The following is a 20,152-nucleotide window of genomic DNA, read 5'->3' as shown; positions in this document are numbered from 1 at the left end:
GTAAAATTAGCCAACGCTATTTTTTAAACAATTAAGAGTACATACTACACATTGTAAAGGAAGATATAAACTGCAAGCCCAGTGTGTTTTCCTGAAATATGATTATGAAAAGATAACATTTTGAAGAGACTTTCAAGAAAGCCTGATAAGATTAGAATAATATCCTTAAATTAAAAAAACATTAAGAAGACCAAAACATGGTTAAAAAATTAATATTAATACAAGTTAGTTTGACCAGACTTTCTGATAACCATATTTAAGTTGATTGTACTATTATCAAACCTCTAAAAATCTTCACATGTTCATGTCTATCACTTTATATACAGTTTAATGATATCTGAAACCCCAGTCCAATATCAAAAGCAGACATTAATCATAAATGCATTCAAAAACTTTTTTCCAAGTTATTATTCCATAAATTAGTTTTACTGGCTAAATTTGACACCTTTAAGATAACATACATTACAAAAAAGAAAATATAGATCCAGGTTTCTATTAATACATTAAGAAGACAGAAAAATTTACTGAAAAATTAACATTAATACAATGTCGTTTGACCAGACTTTCTGATAGTCATATTTAAGTTGATTGTACTTTTATCAAGCCTCTAAAACTCTTCCTATTTTCATGTATATTAATTCATACGTAGTTTATTGATATCTGAAACTCCAGTCAGACATCAAAAGCAGAGATTAATCATCAATACATTCAAAACATTTCCTCAAATTATCATTATTACATAAATTAGTTTTTCTAACTAAATTCTGTACCTTTGAGATAACCAACGTCACAAAAAAAAAAACTATGGCATAGGTTTCTGTGGGGATATAGCTCAGTGGTAGAGCATTCGACTGCAAATCGAGAGGTCCCTGGTTCAAATCCGGGTGTCCCCTTTGTTTATACCTTAAAATTTAGGGAACGCCATTCAAATGGGACTTATAAAAATGTGTGGGTTTTCAAAAGTCTGATAATTGATAGCTATTACTCATGTCAATTTGTAAAATTAGCCAATGCTCTCTTTTAAACAATTAAGAGTACATACTACACATTGTAAAGGAAGATATAAACTGCAAGCCCAGTGTGTTTTCCTGAAAAATGATTATGAAAAGATAACATTTTGAAGAGACTTTCAAGAAAGCCTGATAAGATTAGAATAATATCCTTAAATTAAAAAAACATTAAGAAGACCAAAACATGGTTAAAAAATTAATATTAATACAAGTTAGTTTGACCAGACTTTCTGATAACCATATTTAAGTTGCTTGTACTTTTATCAAACCTCTAAAAATCTTCACATGTTCATGTCTATCACTTTATAGACAGTTTATTGATATCTGAAACTCCAGTCCAATATCAAAAGCAGACATTAATCATAAATGCATTCAAAAACTTTTTTCCAAGTTATTATTCCATAAATTAGTTTTACTGGCTAAATTTGACACCTTTAAGATAACATACATTACAAAAAAGAAAATATAGATCCAGGCTTCTATTAATACATTAAGAAGACAGAAAAATTGACTGAAAAATTAACATTAATACAATGTCGTTTGACCAGACTTTCTGATAGTCATATTTAAGTTGATTGTACTTTTATCAAGCCTCTAAAACTCTTCCTATTTTCATGTATATTAATTCATACGTAGTTCATTGATATCTGAAACTCCAGTCAGACATCAAGCCTGATAAGATTAGAATAATATCCTTAAATTACTTTTTTCCAAATTATTATTCCATAAATTAGTTTTACTGGCTAAATTCGATACCTTTAAGATAACATACATTACAAAAAAGAAAATATAGATCCAGGTTTCTATTAATACATTAAGAAGACAGAAAAATTGACTGAAAAATTAACATTAATACAATGTCGTTTGACCAGACTTTCTGATAGTCATATTTAAGTTGATTGTACTTTTATCAAGCCTCTAAAACTCTTCCTATTTTCATGTATATTAATTCATACGTAGTTCATTGATATCTGAAACTCCAGTCAGACATTAAAAGCAGAGAATAATCATCAATACATTCAAAACATTTCCTCAAATTATCATTATTACATAAATTAGTTTTTCTAACTAAATTCTGTACCTTTGAGATAACCAACATCACAAAAACAAAACTATGGCATAGGTTTCCTTGGGGATATAGCTCAGTGGTAGAGCATTCGACTGCAGATCGAGAGGTCCCTGGTTCAAATCCGGGTGCCCTCTTTGTTTATACCTTAAAATTTAGGGAACGCCATTCAAATGGGACTTATAAAAATGTGTGGGTTTTCAAAAGTCTAATAATTGATAGCTATTACTCATGTCAATTTGTAAAATTAGCCAACGCTATCTTTTAAACAATTAAGAGTACATACTACACATTGTAAAGGAAGATATAACCTGCAAGCCCAGTGTGTTTTCCTGAAAAATGATTATGAAAAGATAACATTTTGAAGAGACTTTCCAGAAAGCCTGATAAGATTAGAATAATATCCTTCAATTAAAAAAACATTAAGAAGACCAAAACATGGTTAAAAAATTAATATTAATACAAGTTAGTTTGACCAGACTTTCTGATAACCATATTTAAGTTGATTGTACTATTATCAAACCTCTAAAAATCTTCACATGTTCATGTCTATCACTTTATATACAGTTTATTGATATCTGAAACCCCAGTCCAATATCAAAAGCAGACATTAATCATAAATGCATTCAAAAACTTTTTTCCAAGTTATTATTCCATAAATTAGTTTTACTGGCTAAATTCGATACCTTTAAGATAACATACATTACAAAAAAGAAAATATAGATCCAGGTTTCTATTAATACATTAAGAAGACAGAAAAATTGACTGAAAAATTAACATTAATACAATGTCGTTTGACCAGACTTTCTGATAGTCATATTTAAGTTGTACTTTTATCAAGCCTCTAAAACTCTTCCTATTTTCATGTATATTAATTCATACATAGTTCATTGATATCTGAAACTCCAGTCAGACATCAAAAGCAGAGATTAATCATCAATACATTCAAAACATTTCCCCAAATTATCATTATTACATAAATTAGTTTTTCTAACTAAATTCTGTACCTTTGAGATAACCAACATCACAAAAAGAAAACTATAGCATAGGTTTCCGTGGGGATATAGCTCAGTGGTAGAGCATTCGACTGCAGATCAAATCCGGGTGTCCCCTTTGTTTATACCTTAAAATTTAGGGAACGCCATTCAAATGGGACTTATAAAAATGTGTGGGTTTTCAAAAGTCTAATAATTGATAGCTATTACTCATGTCAATTTGTAAAATTAGCCAACGCTATCTTTTAAACAATTAAGAGTACATACTACACATTGTAAAGGAAGATATAAACTGCAAGCCCAGTGTGATTTCCTGAAAAATGATTATGAAAAGATAACATTTTGAAGAGACTTTCAAGAAAGCCTGATAAGATTAGAATAATATCCTTAAATTAAAAAAACATTAAGAAGAACAAAACATGGTTAAAAAATTAATATTAATACAAGTTAGTTTGACCAGACTTTCTGATAACCATATTTAAGTTGATTGTACTTTTATCAAACCTCTAAAAATCTTCACATGTTAATGTCTATCACTTTATATACAGTTTATTGATATCTGAAACCCCAGTCCAATATCAAAAGCAGACATTAATCATAAATGCATTCAAAAACTTTTTTCCAAGTTATTATTCCATAAATTAGTTTTACTGGCTAAATTCGATACCTTTAAGATAACATACATTACAAAAAAGAAAATAAAGATCCAGGTTTCTATTAATACATTAAGAAGACAGAAAAATTGACTGAAGAATTAACATTAAAGGACCAGTCAACACAGTAGATTTGCATAATCAACAAATGCAAGATAACAAGACAATGCAATAGCACTTAGTCTGAACTTCAAATGAGTAATAGATTTTTTTTCTGACAATTTTAAAAGTTATGTCTTTTTCCACTCCCCCTGTACCATGTGATAGCCATCAGCCAATCACAAATGCATACACGTACCATGTGACAGCCATCAGCCATTCAAAAATGCATACACACTTATTCTTGCACATGCTCAGTAGGAGCTGGTGAATCAAAAAAGTTTAAATATAAAAAGAATGCACATTTAGTTAATGGAAGTAAATTGGAAAGTTGTTTAAAATGGCGTGCTCTATCTGAATAATGAAAGTTTAATTTTGATAGAGTGTCCCTGTAATACAATGTCATTTGACCAGACTTTCTGATAGTCATATTTAAGTTGATTGTACTTTTATCAAGCCTCTAAAACTCTTCCTATTTTCATGTATATTAATTCATACGTAGTTCATTGATATCTGAAACTCCAGTCAGACATCAAAAGCAGAGATTAATCATCAATACATTCAAAACATTTCCCCAAATTATCATTATTACATAAATTAGTTTTTCTAACTAAATTCTGTACCTTTGAGATAACCAACATCACAAAAAGAAAACTATAGCATAGGTATCCGTGGGGAAATAGCTCAGTGGAAGAGCATTCGACTGCAGATCGAGAGGTCCCTGGTTCAAATCCGGGTGTCCCCTTTGTTTATACCTTAAAATTTAGGGAACGCCATTCAAATGGGACTTATAAAAATGTGTGGGTTTTCAAAAGTCTAATAATTGATAGCTATTACTCATGTCAATTTGTAAAATTAGCCAACGCTATCTTTTAAACAATTAAGAGTACATACTACACATTGTAAAGGAAGATATAAACTGCAAGCCCAGTGTGTTTTCCTGAAATATGATTATGAAAAGATAATATTTTGAAGAGACTTTCAAGAAAGCCTGATAAGATTAGAATAATATCCTTAAATTAAAAAAACATTAAGAAGACCAAAACATGGTTAAAAAAATAATATGAATACAAGTTAGTTTGACCAGACTTTCTGATAACCATATTTAAGTTGATTGTACTTTTATCAAACCTCTAAAAATCTTCACATGTTCATGTCTATCACTTTATATACAGTTTATTGATATCTGAAACTGCAGTCCAATATCAAAAGCAGACATTAATCATAAATGCATTCAAAAACTTTTTTCCAAGTTATTATTCCATAAATTAGTTTTACTGGCTAAATTTGACACCTTTAAGATAACATACATTACAAAAAAGAAAATATAGATCCAGGTTTCTATTAATACATTAAGAAGACAGAAAAATTGACTGAAAAATTAACATTAATACAATGTCGTTTGACCAGACTTTCTGATAGTCATATTTAAGTTGATTGTACCTTTATCAAGCCTCTAAAACTCTTCCTATTTTCATGTATATTAATTCATACGTAGTTCATTGATATCTGAAACTCCAGTCAGACATCAAAAGCAGAGATTAATCATCAATACATTCAAAACATTTCCTCAAATTATCATTATTACATAAATTAGTTTTTCTAACTAAATTCTGTACCTTTGAGATTACCAACATCACAAAAACAAAACTATGGCATAGGTTTCCGTGGGGATATTTCTCAGTGGTAGAGCATTCGACTGCAGGTCCAGAGGTCCCTGGTTCAAATCAGGGTGTCCCCTTTGTTTATACCTTAAAATTTAGGGAACGCCATTCAAATGGGACTTATAAAATTGTGTGGGTTTTCAAAAGTCTAAAAATTGATAGCTATTACTCATGTCAATTTGTAAAATTAGCTAACGCTATCTTTTAAACAATTAAGAGTACATACTACACATTGGAAAGGAAGATATAAACTGCAAGCCCAGTGTGTTTTCCTGAAAAATGATTATGAAAAGATAACATTTTGAAGAGACTTTCAAGAAAGCCTGATAAGATTAGAATAATATCCTTCAATTAAAAAAACATTAAGAAGACAAAAACATGGTTAAAAAATTAATAGTAATACAAGTTAGTTTGACCAGACTTTCTGATAACCATATTTAAGTTGATTGTACTATTATCAAACCTCTAAAAATCTTCACATGTTCATGTCTATCACTTTATATACAGTTTATTGATATCTGAAACCCCAGTCCAATATCAAAAGCAGACATTAATCATAAATGCATTCAAAAACTTTTTTCCAAGTTATTATTCCATTTTATTCCAGTTTTACTGGCTAAATTCAATACCTTTAAGATAACATACATTACAAAAAAGAAAATATAGATCCAGGTTTCTATTAATACATTAAGAAGACAGAAAAATTGACTGAAAAATTAACATTAATACAATGTCGTTTGACCAGACTTTCTGATAGTCATATTTAAGTTGATTGTACTTTTATCAAGCCTCTAAAACTCTTCCTATTTTCATGTATATTAATTCATACGTAGTTCAATGATATCTGAAACTCCAGTCAGACATCAAAAGCAGAGATTAATCATCAATACATTCAAAACATTTCCTCAAATTATCATTATTACATAAATTAGTTTTTCTAACTAAATTCTGTACCTTTGAGATAACCAACGTCACAAAAAAAAAACTATGGCATAGGTTTCTGTGGGGATATAGCTCAGTGGTAGAGCATTCGACTGCAGATCGAGAGGTCCCTGGTTCAAATCCGGGTGTCCCCTTTGTTTATACCTTAAAATTTAGGGAACGCCATTCAAATGGGACTTATAAAAATGTGTGGGTTTTCAAAAGTCTGATAATTGATAGCTATTACTCATGTCAATTTGTAAAATTAGCCAATGCTCTCTTTTAAACAATTAAGAGTACATACTACACATTGTAAAGGAAGATATAAACTGCAAGCCCAGTGTGTTTTCCTGAAAAATGATTATGAAAAGATAACATTTTGAAGAGACTTTCAAGAAAGCCTGATAAGATTAGAATAATATCCTTAAATTAAAAAAACATTAAGAAGACCAAAACATGGTTAAAAAATTAATATTAATACAAGTTAGTTTGACCAGACTTTCTGATAACCATATTTAAGTTGCTTGTACTTTTATCAAACCTCTAAAAATCTTCACATGTTCATGTCTATCACTTTATAGACAGTTTATTGATATCTGAAACTCCAGTCCAATATCAAAAGCAGACATTAATCATAAATGCATTCAAAAACTTTTTTCCAAGTTATTATTCCATAAATTAGTTTTACTGGCTAAATTTGACACCTTTAAGATAACATACATTACAAAAAAGAAAATATAGATCCAGGCTTCTATTAATACATTAAGAAGACAGAAAAATTGACTGAAAAATTAACATTAATACAATGTCGTTTGACCAGACTTTCTGATAGTCATATTTAAGTTGATTGTACTTTTATCAAGCCTCTAAAACTCTTCCTATTTTCATGTATATTAATTCATACGTAGTTCATTGATATCTGAAACTCCAGTCAGACATCAAGCCTGATAAGATTAGAATAATATCCTTAAATTACTTTTTTCCAAATTATTATTCCATAAATTAGTTTTACTGGCTAAATTCGATACCTTTAAGATAACATACATTACAAAAAAGAAAATATAGATCCAGGTTTCTATTAATACATTAAGAAGACAGAAAAATTGACTGAAAAATTAACATTAATACAATGTCGTTTGACCAGACTTTCTGATAGTCATATTTAAGTTGATTGTACTTTTATCAAGCCTCTAAAACTCTTCCTATTTTCATGTATATTAATTCATACGTAGTTCATTGATATCTGAAACTCCAGTCAGACATTAAAAGCAGAGAATAATCATCAATACATTCAAAACATTTCCTCAAATTATCATTATTACATAAATTAGTTTTTCTAACTAAATTCTGTACCTTTGAGATAACCAACATCACAAAAACAAAACTATGGCATAGGTTTCCTTGGGGATATAGCTCAGTGGTAGAGCATTCGACTGCAGATCGAGAGGTCCCTGGTTCAAATCCGGGTGTCCTCTTTGTTTATACCTTAAAATTTAGGGAACGCCATTCAAATGGGACTTATAAAAATGTGTGGGTTTTCAAAAGTCTAATAATTGATAGCTATTACTCATGTCAATTTGTAAAATTAGCCAACGCTATCTTTTAAACAATTAAGAGTACATACTACACATTGTAAAGGAAGATATAAACTGCAAGCCCAGTGTGTTTTCCTGAAAAATGATTATGAAAAGATAACATTTTGAAGAGACTTTCAAGAAAGCCTGATAAGATTAGAATAATATCCTTCAATTAAAAAAACATTAAGAAGACCAAAACATGGTTAAAAAATTAATATTAATACAAGTTAGTTTGACCAGACTTTCTGATAACCATATTTAAGTTGATTGTACTATTATCAAACCTCTAAAAATCTTCACATGTTCATGTCTATCACTTTATATACAGTTTATTGATATCTGAAACTCCAGTCCAATATCAAAAGCAGACATTAATCATAAATGCATTCAAAAACTTTTTTCCAAGTTATTATTCCATAAATTAGTTTTACTGGCTAAATTCGATACCTTTAAGATAACATACATTACAAAAAAGAAAATATAGATCCAGGTTTCTATTAATACATTAAGAAGACAGAAAAATTGACTGAAAAATTAACATTAATACAATGTCATTTGACCAGACTTTCTGATAGTCATATTTAAGTTGTACTTTTATCAAGCCTCTAAAACTCTTCCTATTTTCATGTATATTAATTCATACGTAGTTCATTGATATCTGAAACTCCAGTCAGACATCAAAAGCAGAGATTAATCATCAATACATTCAAAACATTTCCCCAAATTATCATTATTACATAAATTAGTTTTTCTAACTAAATTCTGTACCTTTGAGATAACCAACATCACAAAAAGAAAACTACGGCATAGGTTTCCGTGGAGATATAGCTCAGTGCTAGAGCATTCGACTGCAGATCAAATCCGGGTGTCCCCTTTGTTTATACCTTAAAATTTAGGGAACGCCATTCAAATGGGACTTATAAAAATGTGTGGGTTTTCAAAAGTCTAATAATTGATAGCTATTACTCATGTCAATTTGTAAAATTAGCCAACGCTATCTTTTAAACAATTAAGAGTACATACTACACATTGTAAAGGAAGATATAAACTGCAAGCCCAGTGTGTTTTCCTGAAATATGATTATGAAAAGATAACATTTTGAAGAGACTTTCAAGAAAGCTTGATAAGATTAGAATAATATCCTTAAATTAAAAAAACATTAAGAAGACCAAAACATGGTTAAAAAATTAATATTAATACAAGTTAGTTTGACCAGACTTTCTGATAACCATATTTAAGTTGATTGTACTTTTATCAAACCTCTAAAAATCTTCACATGTTCATGTCTATCACTTTATATACAGTTTATTGATATCTGAAACTGCAGTCCAATATCAAAAGCAGACATTAATCATAAATGCATTCAAAAACTTTTTTCCAAGTTATTATTCCATAAATTAGTTTTACTAGCTAAATTTGACACCTTTAAGATAACATACATTACAAAAAAGAAAATATAGATCCAGGTTTCTATTAATACATTAAGAAGACAGAAAAATTGACTGAAAAATTAACATTAATACAATGTCGTTTGACCAGACTTTCTGATAGTCATATTTAAGTTGATTGTACTTTTATCAAGCCTCTAAAACTCTTCCTATTTTCATGTATATTAATTCATACGTAGTTCATTGATATCTGAAACTCCAGTCAGACATCAAAAGCAGAGATTAATCATCAATACATTCAAAACATTTCCTCAAATTATCATTATTACATAAATTAGTTTTTCTAACTAAATTCTGTACCTTTGAGATAACCAACATCACAAAAAGAAAACTATGGCATAGGTTTCCGTGGGGATATAGCTCAGTGGTAGAGCATTCGACTGCAGATCGAGAGGTCCCTGGTTCAAATCCGGTTGTCCCCTTTGTTTATACCTTAAAATTTAGGGAACGCCATTCAAATGGGACTTATAAAAATGTGTGGGTTTTCAAAAGTCTAATAATTGATAGCTATTACTCATGTCAATTTGTAAAATTAGCCAACGCTATCTTTTAAACAATTAAGAGTACATACTACACATTGTAAAGGAAGATATAAACTGCAAGCCCAGTGTGTTTTCCTGAAATATGATTATGAAAAGATAACATTTTGAAGAGACTTTCAAGAAAGCCTGATAAGATTAGAATAATATCCTTCAATTAAAAAAACATTAAGAAGACCAAAACATGGTTAAAAAATTAATATTAATACAAGTTAGTTTGACCAGACTTTCTGATAACCATATTTAAGTTGATTGTACTTTTATCAAACCTCTAAAAATCTTCACATGTTCATGTCTATCACTTTATATACAGTTTATTGATATCTGAAACCCCAGTCCAATATCAAAAGCAGACATTAATCATAAATGCATTCAAAAACTTTTTTCCAAGTTATTATTCCATTTTATTCCAGTTTTACTGTCTAAATTCAATACCTTTAAGATAACATACATTACAAAAAAGAAAATATAGATCCAGGTTTCTATTAATACATTAAGAAGACAGAAAAATTGACTGAAAAATTAACATTAATACAATGTCGTTTGACCAGACTTTCTGATAGTCATATTTAAGTTGATTGTACTTTTATCAAGCCTCTAAAACTCTTCCTATTTTCATGTATATTAATTCATACGTAGTTCATTGATATCTGAAACTCCAGTCAGACATCAAAAGCAGAGATTAATCATCAATACATTCAAAACATTACCCCAAATTATCATTATTACATAAATTAGTTTTTCTAACTAAATTCTGTACCTTTGAGATAACCAACATCACAAAAAGAAAACTACTGCATAGGTTTCCGTGGGGATATAGCTCAGTGGTAGAGCATTCGACTGCAGATCGAGAGGTCCCTGGTACAAATCCGGGTGTCCCCTTTGTTTATACCTTAAAATTTAGGGAACGCCATTCAAATGGGACTTACAAAAATGTGTTTGTTTTTAAAAGTCTAATAATTGATAGCTATTACTCATGTCAATTTGTAAAATTAGCCAACGCTATCTTTTAAACAATTAAGAGTACATACTACACATTGTAAAGGAAGATATAAACTGCAAGCCCAGTGTGTTTTCCTGAAATATGATTATGAAAAGATAACATTTTGAAGAGACTTTCAAGAAAGCCTGATAAGATTAGAATAATATCCTTAAATTAAAAAAACATTAAGAAGACCAAAACATGGTTAAAAAATTAATATGAATACAAGTTAGTTTGACCAGACTTTCTGATAACCATATTTAAGTTGATTGTACTTTTATCAAACCTCTAAAAATCTTCACATGTTCATGTCTATCACTTTATATACAGTTTATTGATATCTGAAACTGCAGTCCAATATCAAAAGCAGACATTAATCATAAATGCATTCAAAAACTTTTTTCCAAGTTATTATTCCATAAATTAGTTTTACTGGCTAAATTTGACACCTTTAAGATAACATACATTACAAAAAAGAAAATATAGATCCAGGTTTCTATTAATACATTAAGAAGACAGAAAAATTGACTGAAAAATTAACATTAATACAATGTCGTTTGACCAGACTTTCTGATAGTCATATTTAAGTTGATTGTACTTTTATCAAGCCTCTAAAACTCTTCCTATTTTCATGTATATTAATTCATACGTAGTTCATTGATATCTGAAACTCCAGTCAGACATCAAAAGCAGAGATTAATCATCAATACATTCAAAACATTTCCTCAAATTATCATTATTACATAAATTAGTTTTTCTAACTAAATTCTGTACCTTTGAGATAACCAACATCACAAAAACAAAACTATGGCATAGGTTTCCGTGGGGATATAGCTCAGTGGTAGAGCATTCGACTGCAGATCGAGAGGTCCCTGGTTCAAATCCGGGTGTACTCTTTGTTTATACCTTAAAATTTAGGGAACGCCATTCAAATGGGACTTATAAAAATGTGTGGGTTTTCAAAAGTCTAATAATTGATAGCTATTACTCATGTCAATTTGTAAGATTAGCCAACGCTATCTTTTAAACAATTAAGAGTACATACTACACATTGTAAAGGAAGATATAAACTGCAAGCCCAGTGTGTTTTCCTGAAAAATGATTATGAAAAGATAACATTTTGAAGAGACTTTCAAGAAAGCCTGATAAGATTAGAATAATATCCTTCAATTAAAAAAACATTTAGAAGACCAAAACATGGTTAAAAAATTAATATTAATACAAGTTAGTTTGACCAGACTTTCTGATAACCATATTTAAGTTGATTGTACTATTATCAAACCTCTAAAAATCTTCACATGTTCATGTCTATCACTTTATATACAGTTTATTGATATCTGAAACTCCAGTCCAATATCAAAAGCAGACATTAATCATAAATGCATTCAAAAACTTTTTTCCAAGTTATTATTCCATAAATTAGTTTTACTGGCTAAATTCGATACCTTTAAGATAACATACATTACAAAAAAGAAAATATAGATCCAGGTTTCTATTAATACATTAAGAAGACAGAAAAATTGACTGAAAAATTAACATTAATACAATGTCGTTTGACCAGACTTTCTGATAGTCATATTTAAGTTGTACTTTTATCAAGCCTCTAAAACTCTTCCTATTTTCATGTATATTAATTCATACGTAGTTCATTGATATCTGAAACTCCAGTCAGACATCAAAAGCAGAGATTAATCATCAATACATTCAAAACATTTCCCCAAATTATCATTATTACATAAATTAGTTTTTCTAACTAAATTCTGTACCTTTGAGATAACCAACATCACAAAAAGAAAACTACGGTATAGGTTTCCGTGGGGATATAGCTCAGTGGTAGAGCATTCGACTGCAGATCGAGAGGTCCCTGGTTCAAATCCGGGTGTCCCCTTTGTTTATACCTTAAAATTTAGGGAACGCCGGGGGGCGGAGTCTGGCCACCATCCGAGATGGCTGCTAATTAATAGAGTTGTGTAGTATCGCTCAAAAACTAACTGACCCATCATCATTTTAAGTCATCACCAGTGCAAATATTGATTTCATAGCCCTTGGGAATCAAGAACTGTCACTTTTGGAAGGAGGGGGTGAGTTTTGCCCCTTGCCTACTCAGAAGCAAACGGACCTGCCTAACGAGCACTGGACCTGACCGTGGAGCAGGCAGCTACATAGACCCCAAGTGCAAGTATATTAGGAGAGCACCACGGACTCTGTTATGGGGGAAATAACTGCTCTGGATCCCTGAAGTGACACCGGGGCATCAGCGGGTGAGCCGCGCAAATCCTCCTCCACTAGCGGTGTTAAGGCAGCGACCACGTGGCCTCAGGAACATACACCAGGAGAGCACCAGAGACACCGCTGCGGGGTAAATACCTACCCGTGACCCCTGAAGTGACACCGGGATATTAACGGGTGAGCCGCGAAAATCCCCTTCCATTAGCGGCAATAAGGCCGCGATCACGTGACCTCAGGAACAGAACGGAGCAAGTGGCCTGTGCACCGCTGACACTCAGAACCCTCAGTTCACCGGAATCATCAGCCAGAACACACGCCAGGGAGATCAGACCTCCTGCCTGTGGAGGGATCTTGCAGCCTAGAGAGGTTACCGTTAGCGGAGTGGAGGTGAGCTTGGCCTTGGGCCTGTGTGTTGCCAGCTAGAAGTGGGCTGTAATCGCATCCCAGCCCTGCATTGAAAACTTGAAAACTGGGACAGAGATTTAAGTTAGGGCAAACAATTGGACTTATTGGCACCAGAAAAAGAGAAATTTATTGCCCCCACACGAATAGACACACAGGGAAGCCCATAAAAAGAAACAGTGGAGAAAAGGAGAAAAGGCTCTAAATGAACCCCACACTCTAATATAATCAATCGAGTAAGCACACAGCACATAGAAGATAACCGCAGATAAACAAATTCCTGCAGCTACACCTAAACCTTGTGCAAGATAAGGCATTTACTTTATGGCCATAGGAGATTCTGTACATGAAAACTGAGACTGCATACCTGCAATGTCTAGCAAAAGAAACACTAAACCTCCCAAAAGCTCACAGCCTTCTATAATGGAGAACTACCTGATACCTGCTGACCCTGCTCAATCCTCTAATAAATCAGCCCAGGACCCACAAGGCCCATTGATAGCGGCCCAGACCCACGAGCACAGACCCAGCATGAATCCACACAGTTATCTAACAAAGGATGACATCTCTCACTTATCCTCCAAAGAGGATATTAAAAATGCCATGCAGGATTTTAAAAGCATGTTTGGGGAACTCAAAAGGGACATGGGGGCCTTGAATCACCGGGTTATACAGGTAGAAGAAAAACAGGAATCACTTAATTCGGATGTGCAGCACCAAGCTAGTCTCCTGCAAGCACAAGAAGGAACGGTTCAGACTCTTATGGACTGTATAGAAGACTTAGAAAACCGGAGCAGGAGGAGCAATTTACGTCTCCGTGGAGTGCCAGAAAGGGTTGATCCCCCAGAACTACAACAATACATTCAAGAATTTATCAGGTACTTGAAAAACAATTCCACGGCACAGGATATACAAATAGAGCGAGCACACAGGGCATTGCGCCCAAAGCCGCCAAATAGGGCCCCTCCCAGGGACATAATAATTAAATTTTTATCATTCCGGGACAAAGAAGAAGTACTCAAATTGGCAAGAACAAGGCACCCAATCACCTTCAGAGGCACGGAAGTTCAAGTGTACTCGGACTTATGTCCCACAACATTACAGAAGCGGAGAGACATGAGATATATTACCTCAGTGTTGAAGGATAAAAAGATCACATACAGATGGGGGTTCCCCACGTGCCTTATTGCTACAAAAAATAATGTCTCATACACCCTCAGATGTCCGGATGACCTTCCTGGCTTTAGCCAGGCCTTGGGCCTGGTTATTGAACCCCCACGCTACGAGGAATCTGCACGCAGAGCTCCTGTCGACATGGACAATGGAGATGCCCAGCAACACCACGGGTGAAATAAAAAGATAAAAAAAATAAAAAATAAAAAAAAAAAAACTCCAGAGCTTGCGTTCTATCTTTCTCCCTCCCTTTTCTAGGATGCTCCTGTCGGACTTGTAAAAACATTGATACCTGTTGGACTTATGTCTAATTCCTTATGCTCTTCTGAAGAACTTTCAGGTCGTATTTAACAAGTTATCTTAATACTGTTTGAATTACTTGTATGATATGTTTTTTTTTTTTAAATGTGTCCATATATGATGCCGCCTTACTTTAATAACTGTAAATATTATACTGAGATAATGTTCCTGCATGCTCTCTGTTTGCTCTCCCCCGCATATGCCCTCAAATTATTTACCATTATCTCAATTTTTACTGCTACAAGGTTGATGTACAAACATGCACATATAAGGGGATAGGAGACTTAATGACACACAAAAGGTTAACCCTAGATCAATAGCATTGTATAACCCTGACAGACAGCCTGAAGAGGACTGAGCTAACAACTACCTAAATCCTCTGATACAGGGAGCAGCAAAATGCGCTGAAGTTGGCTATTACTAGACACCTAACAACACATACTGGCTAATATATCATGATGCACTGACCTAACCATCACTTCAACAAAATGAATGTAAGAGACAACTTAGTACTAACTAGCTGTAGGATGGAACGGCAATGTAAATCATGTAGGGTTCTTAATCTTACTGTTTAATTTGCTTGTGTTGTTATTAATACGCTCATAGACGGAACCGCCTTAGCCTGATGGAAGTAACTATCACACTGCTGTAGCATTCCTGCATACCTTCATTTGCCCGACTCCACATGCACGCTTAGATTATTTATCTATATTTCAATTTTCACCATAGTAAGGAATATGGGTAAGCCTGCGCAGGCGAAAGGTTAAGGGATTTAATGACGAACTGGACAGGTAGCCTGAAGGGACCCACGATGACAGCTACTTGAATCCCCCAATATAGGGAACAGCAAAATGAACAGGAGTAGGTTCTCATTGATTACTCACAACACATAATACTCAATAGGCTATACTGTATTGATTGCCCTACCCTTTTTCTCCTCATAACCAACACACTAACAGACCGACTGTAAGGGACACTCCAGACGCTAACTAGTAATGAGATAAGACGGCAGCACAGTTATGTAGGGTTCTTCTACAGATAACATCTTTGCTCACAGCACAGGGAGAGTGCTTTAATAACCTTAACTAGAAACTAAGGGTCAGTTAGGTTTCTACAAATTCTGTTAAATGTTTATACTTCCATGCGATACACACAGGGACAACTACCCCTGAGACATTAAAGTAGTTGTTGTAGTATTTGTTAACGGTTGAGCTATTATTGATTGTTTCTGTTGCTCTCAAATTTGTTGTACAGTTCACAATAGGCAATACTCAATAATTGTTGTTCTTGTCTTGCTAGGCAAGACCTTCCTCTTTTTCTCTCTTCTAACCTTTTCTGCTCTACCTCTTTTTCTTCTTTTTTTTTTCTCCTCTCTCTTCCCCCACCCCCCTCTGCACCTTCTCTACCCAACCTATAATAGGGCTCCAGGGGGATCATGGCAAATCGGAGCACTAGACGTAAATTGCATCCGATAGAACTCCTAACAATTAACGCAAAAGGACTTAATAGCCCCTCCAAACGTGCTATAGTGTTAAGAGACTTATATAGAATGGGTGGGGACATAATTTTCATACAGGAAACGCATTTTGACGTTGCACATGAACCCAAATGGTACAGCCGACAATACCCCCTAGCCTTTTTTGCATCGGCCACTAAAAAAAAAAATGGAGTTGGGATCCTCTTCGGTGCAGGAGTACCCTTTCAACTTACAAAGAGTTACAGTGACCCTGAGGGTAGATTCTTAGTACTCACGGGCACCATACACAGCAGGCCCATAACACTGGCCAACATATATTGCCCGAACACCTCTCAGCACCTCTTTCTTCAAAAGGTCTCTAGAAAAGTCCTTGAAATGCAAATGGGAATTCTGTACCTAGGAGGAGATTTTAATGCACCTCTTAGCCCCATCCTTGATACCTCCAATGGCCTCTCCAGTGCCCCGCACAAAACACTTAAGTGGATGTCCGCCTCATTGGCAGACCTGGGGATTCATGACATCTGGCGTACACACCATCCAACGGACAAAAACTTCACTTTCTACTCTCACCCACACCGTAAATACTCCAGGATAGATTATTTATTCACGGACTCCATAGGTTTAACCATCACTAAAACTAGCAAAATATCTTCTATCACATGGTCTGATCATGCCCCAGTGGGCTGTTCCATTCAATGGCCTAACACGCCAATCACTCCCTTTGTGTGGAGACTCGATGATACGCTCCTAGATGACCCTGTATTTGGCGCGGACATCAGGAAGTCCCTGATTGAATTCTTCAGCTTAAATGCGAACGAAGAAATAGATGGTCCCATTATATGGGAAGCGCATAAGTGCACCATGAGAGGCCTCCTGATAGAGCGTAAAGCGAGACTTAAAAAAATGCGGAGAGAGTGATATGATAATCTTTTGAAGCAAGTGGAAGACTTAGAACAATATCATAAACGGTCCCCACATGACGTAACGGGACTAACGCGTCTAAATGCAGTCAGAAAGGATCTCCTGCAGTTCTTACAAGAGGATTATCAAAAGCAAGCCCTTCAGCTGAGACAGCTGTACTACGAACAAGGCGATAAACATGGGAGACTGCTCGCCAGGGCAATAGCCAGGAAAAGAGTAAAGACCTACGTCCACCACATAGTAGATGCGGATGGAAGTACCCGGGTAGATGCAGACTCTATCGCTGCAGGCTTCAGGAGATACTACGAATCTCTATACAACCTGGAAAACCTCGCGGGGGACGGGGAGGCCCTCTCCGCACACCTGCGAGAAGATGAGGGCATTCGTGACTACCTTCGGGCCGCTGACCTCCCAGAGATCTCGGAGGAAGATAGGAGGCACCTAGAGCTTCCAATCACAACAGAGGAGGTTCAGAAAGCTATCAAAGACCTTCCATCGGGCAAAAGCCCTGGACCCGATGGATTTGGTCTGAAATACTACAAACTCTACTCTGATATCCTTGTCCCGGAAATGACAAACATGTTTGCCTCCCTGTCGGAGTCTCCTGGGCTCCCGGGCTCAATGTTAGCAGCGTATATCGCAGTAATACCCAAGCCTGGGAAAACCCCCTCTTCTCAATTCTGACGTGAAAATCTTGGCGAAAGTCATGGCTACGCGTTTGAATAAACTCCTCCCTGAGCTAATCTCGGCTGATCAGGTAGGATTTGTACCTGCCCGAGAGGCTAGGGACAATACCCTCAAACTGCAACAATTAATAACATATGCCCATATACATAACCTGCCGCTTGCCCTGGTCACAACTGACGCGGAAAAAGCGTTTGATCGGGTTAGCTGGCAGTTTATTCGACACACGCTGGGCAGATTCGGTTTCGGACCTGGTTTTATAAATGTTGTCATGTCCCTTTACTCAACACCAAACGCGCGTGTGAGAGTGAATGACACCCTCTCAGAGACATTTTTGATCAAGAACGGGACAAGACAGGGTTGTCCCCTGTCGCCTCTCCTGTTCGTCCTCGCGATTGAGGTCCTTGCAAACAAGATCAGGGCCAACTCGGCAGTAAGGGGCCTGAGCGTGGGCGCCATTGAACATAAACTCTCAATGTACGCTGACGACGTCTTGCTAACATTAGCGGACTCGGCCACATCTTTAGACGCGGCCCTAGCAGACTTTAGGGAATATGGAATTCTGTCTAACTTTCGCCTCAACCTCCTAAAGTCTGAAATCTTAAACGTCACTGAGCCCCCGGACAAATTTGCTACATCAACCGCAATCTGCCCCATAAGAGTTGCTACACACAGTATCAAATACTTAGGTGTTATTGTTACACACAGTACCCCTGAAATCATTGACCTCAATTATAAAAAAATATGCGACAACATCATTACGGACTTATCCAACTGGAAAAAAAAATCAATATCTTGGTTAGGAAGAATAGGAGTGGTCAAAATGAATGCACTACCTAGAATTCTTTATATTATGCAGACCATCCCTGCGGTCTCGGCTTCCCACTATCTTCAACGCATGCAATCAGGAATTGAAAATTATATTTGGAACGGAACCAGGCCCAGGGTTCGAAAGTCCACAATATATATGCCAAAGGAGAGAGGCGGACTGGGAGTTCCGCTCTTAAGAGAGTATCAAAGAGCAATATTCCTTCAGAGGATAGTGGAGTGGTGTCGAAACTCCCACGATAAACTATGGATACAAATTGATAATGATATCTCACAGCGTGGCAACACTGGAGCCTTGGCCTGGATATCTGCTCGAAACCGCCCAGTCTCGCTCTCTTTATATCCAATGATTAACGACACCCTGAAAGTGTGGGACAGGGTCCTAGACGAGGGCACCTTTGTGTCCACGCGTATATCACCAAACATCCCTGTTCGGGATAATCCTGCCTTGGGAATGGAGCTTCCAAGACGCGCTGTAGGGACAGCTTATACCCTAGCTGAAACTGCTTTTTCTAATGTCCTCTTGAATAATAAGCTCAAAACACACGAGGAGCTAGTTGAGTGGGACCAAGTGATCTTTGCGTCCTGGTACAGGATGGCACAGATCACGCATTTTTTTAACACCTGTAGAGATCGAGAAGCGCTGGCCAGATGCAGAACACCCTATGAAGCACTGTGCACTATGCAGCAGACACCGACTCACTTAATCTCTCACCTCTATCAGCTCCTGCTGAATAAGGGGGATACCGTCCTCCCGTCGTATGCTTCCTTATGGCAAGCGGAGTTGGGGTGGATATTTCCACTGAGGATTGGCTGAAGATCTTTAAAAAGATCAAGAAGGCATCTGTTTCAGCGAGAACACTGGAGATGCACTATAAGCTACTTAGCAGGTGGTACCTAACACCTCAACGATTGCGGAGGATTTACCCTAACACAGACGGAAGGTGCTGGAGAGGCTGCGGAGAGGAGGGATCTCTTCTTCACATATGGTGGCACTGCCCACGAATAAGGCCATTTTGGGAGGAGGTGCTGGGAGAAATGAGCAAAATTCTCGGACTCATTATACCCCCCAAACCTACATACTTGATCTCTCACAAATTACCTAAAGTGGTGGGAGTGGATAGGCACATACTCTTCCTTATAATGTTGGGAGGCGCGAAGGGGCTCATTCCGGCACACTGGAA

General features: G+C 35.4%; 9 non-coding genes across 9 annotated transcripts; all 9 read left to right on the top strand.

The window, feature by feature from the left end:
- The first annotated feature begins 821 nt into the window (after positions 1–821).
- Positions 822–893, top strand: TRNAC-GCA (transfer RNA cysteine (anticodon GCA)). The gene has a single exon. It is a non-coding gene; the product is annotated as a tRNA-Cys (tRNA).
- A 1,248-nt stretch (positions 894–2,141) lies between these two features.
- TRNAC-GCA (transfer RNA cysteine (anticodon GCA)) lies at positions 2,142–2,213 on the top strand. Its single transcript has one exon. It is a non-coding gene; the product is annotated as a tRNA-Cys (tRNA).
- A 2,283-nt stretch (positions 2,214–4,496) lies between these two features.
- On the top strand, positions 4,497–4,568 carry TRNAC-GCA (transfer RNA cysteine (anticodon GCA)). The gene has a single exon. It is a non-coding gene; the product is annotated as a tRNA-Cys (tRNA).
- A 1,923-nt stretch (positions 4,569–6,491) lies between these two features.
- On the top strand, positions 6,492–6,563 carry TRNAC-GCA (transfer RNA cysteine (anticodon GCA)). Its single transcript has one exon. It is a non-coding gene; the product is annotated as a tRNA-Cys (tRNA).
- Positions 6,564–7,811: 1,248 nt separating this feature from the next.
- Positions 7,812–7,883, top strand: TRNAC-GCA (transfer RNA cysteine (anticodon GCA)). The gene has a single exon. It is a non-coding gene; the product is annotated as a tRNA-Cys (tRNA).
- Positions 7,884–9,783: 1,900 nt separating this feature from the next.
- TRNAC-GCA (transfer RNA cysteine (anticodon GCA)) lies at positions 9,784–9,855 on the top strand. The gene has a single exon. It is a non-coding gene; the product is annotated as a tRNA-Cys (tRNA).
- Positions 9,856–10,782: 927 nt separating this feature from the next.
- TRNAC-GCA (transfer RNA cysteine (anticodon GCA)) lies at positions 10,783–10,854 on the top strand. Its single transcript has one exon. It is a non-coding gene; the product is annotated as a tRNA-Cys (tRNA).
- Positions 10,855–11,778: 924 nt separating this feature from the next.
- Positions 11,779–11,850, top strand: TRNAC-GCA (transfer RNA cysteine (anticodon GCA)). The gene has a single exon. It is a non-coding gene; the product is annotated as a tRNA-Cys (tRNA).
- A 920-nt stretch (positions 11,851–12,770) lies between these two features.
- TRNAC-GCA (transfer RNA cysteine (anticodon GCA)) lies at positions 12,771–12,842 on the top strand. Its single transcript has one exon. It is a non-coding gene; the product is annotated as a tRNA-Cys (tRNA).
- The last annotated feature ends 7,310 nt before the right edge of the window (positions 12,843–20,152 follow it).

Source organism: Bombina bombina, chromosome 7 (assembly GCF_027579735.1).
Source record: "Bombina bombina isolate aBomBom1 chromosome 7, aBomBom1.pri, whole genome shotgun sequence".
Taxonomy (NCBI): domain Eukaryota; kingdom Metazoa; phylum Chordata; class Amphibia; order Anura; family Bombinatoridae; genus Bombina; species Bombina bombina.
The sequence above is the reverse complement of the archived record's forward strand: the minus strand, read 5'-3'. Positions and strand labels throughout refer to the sequence as shown.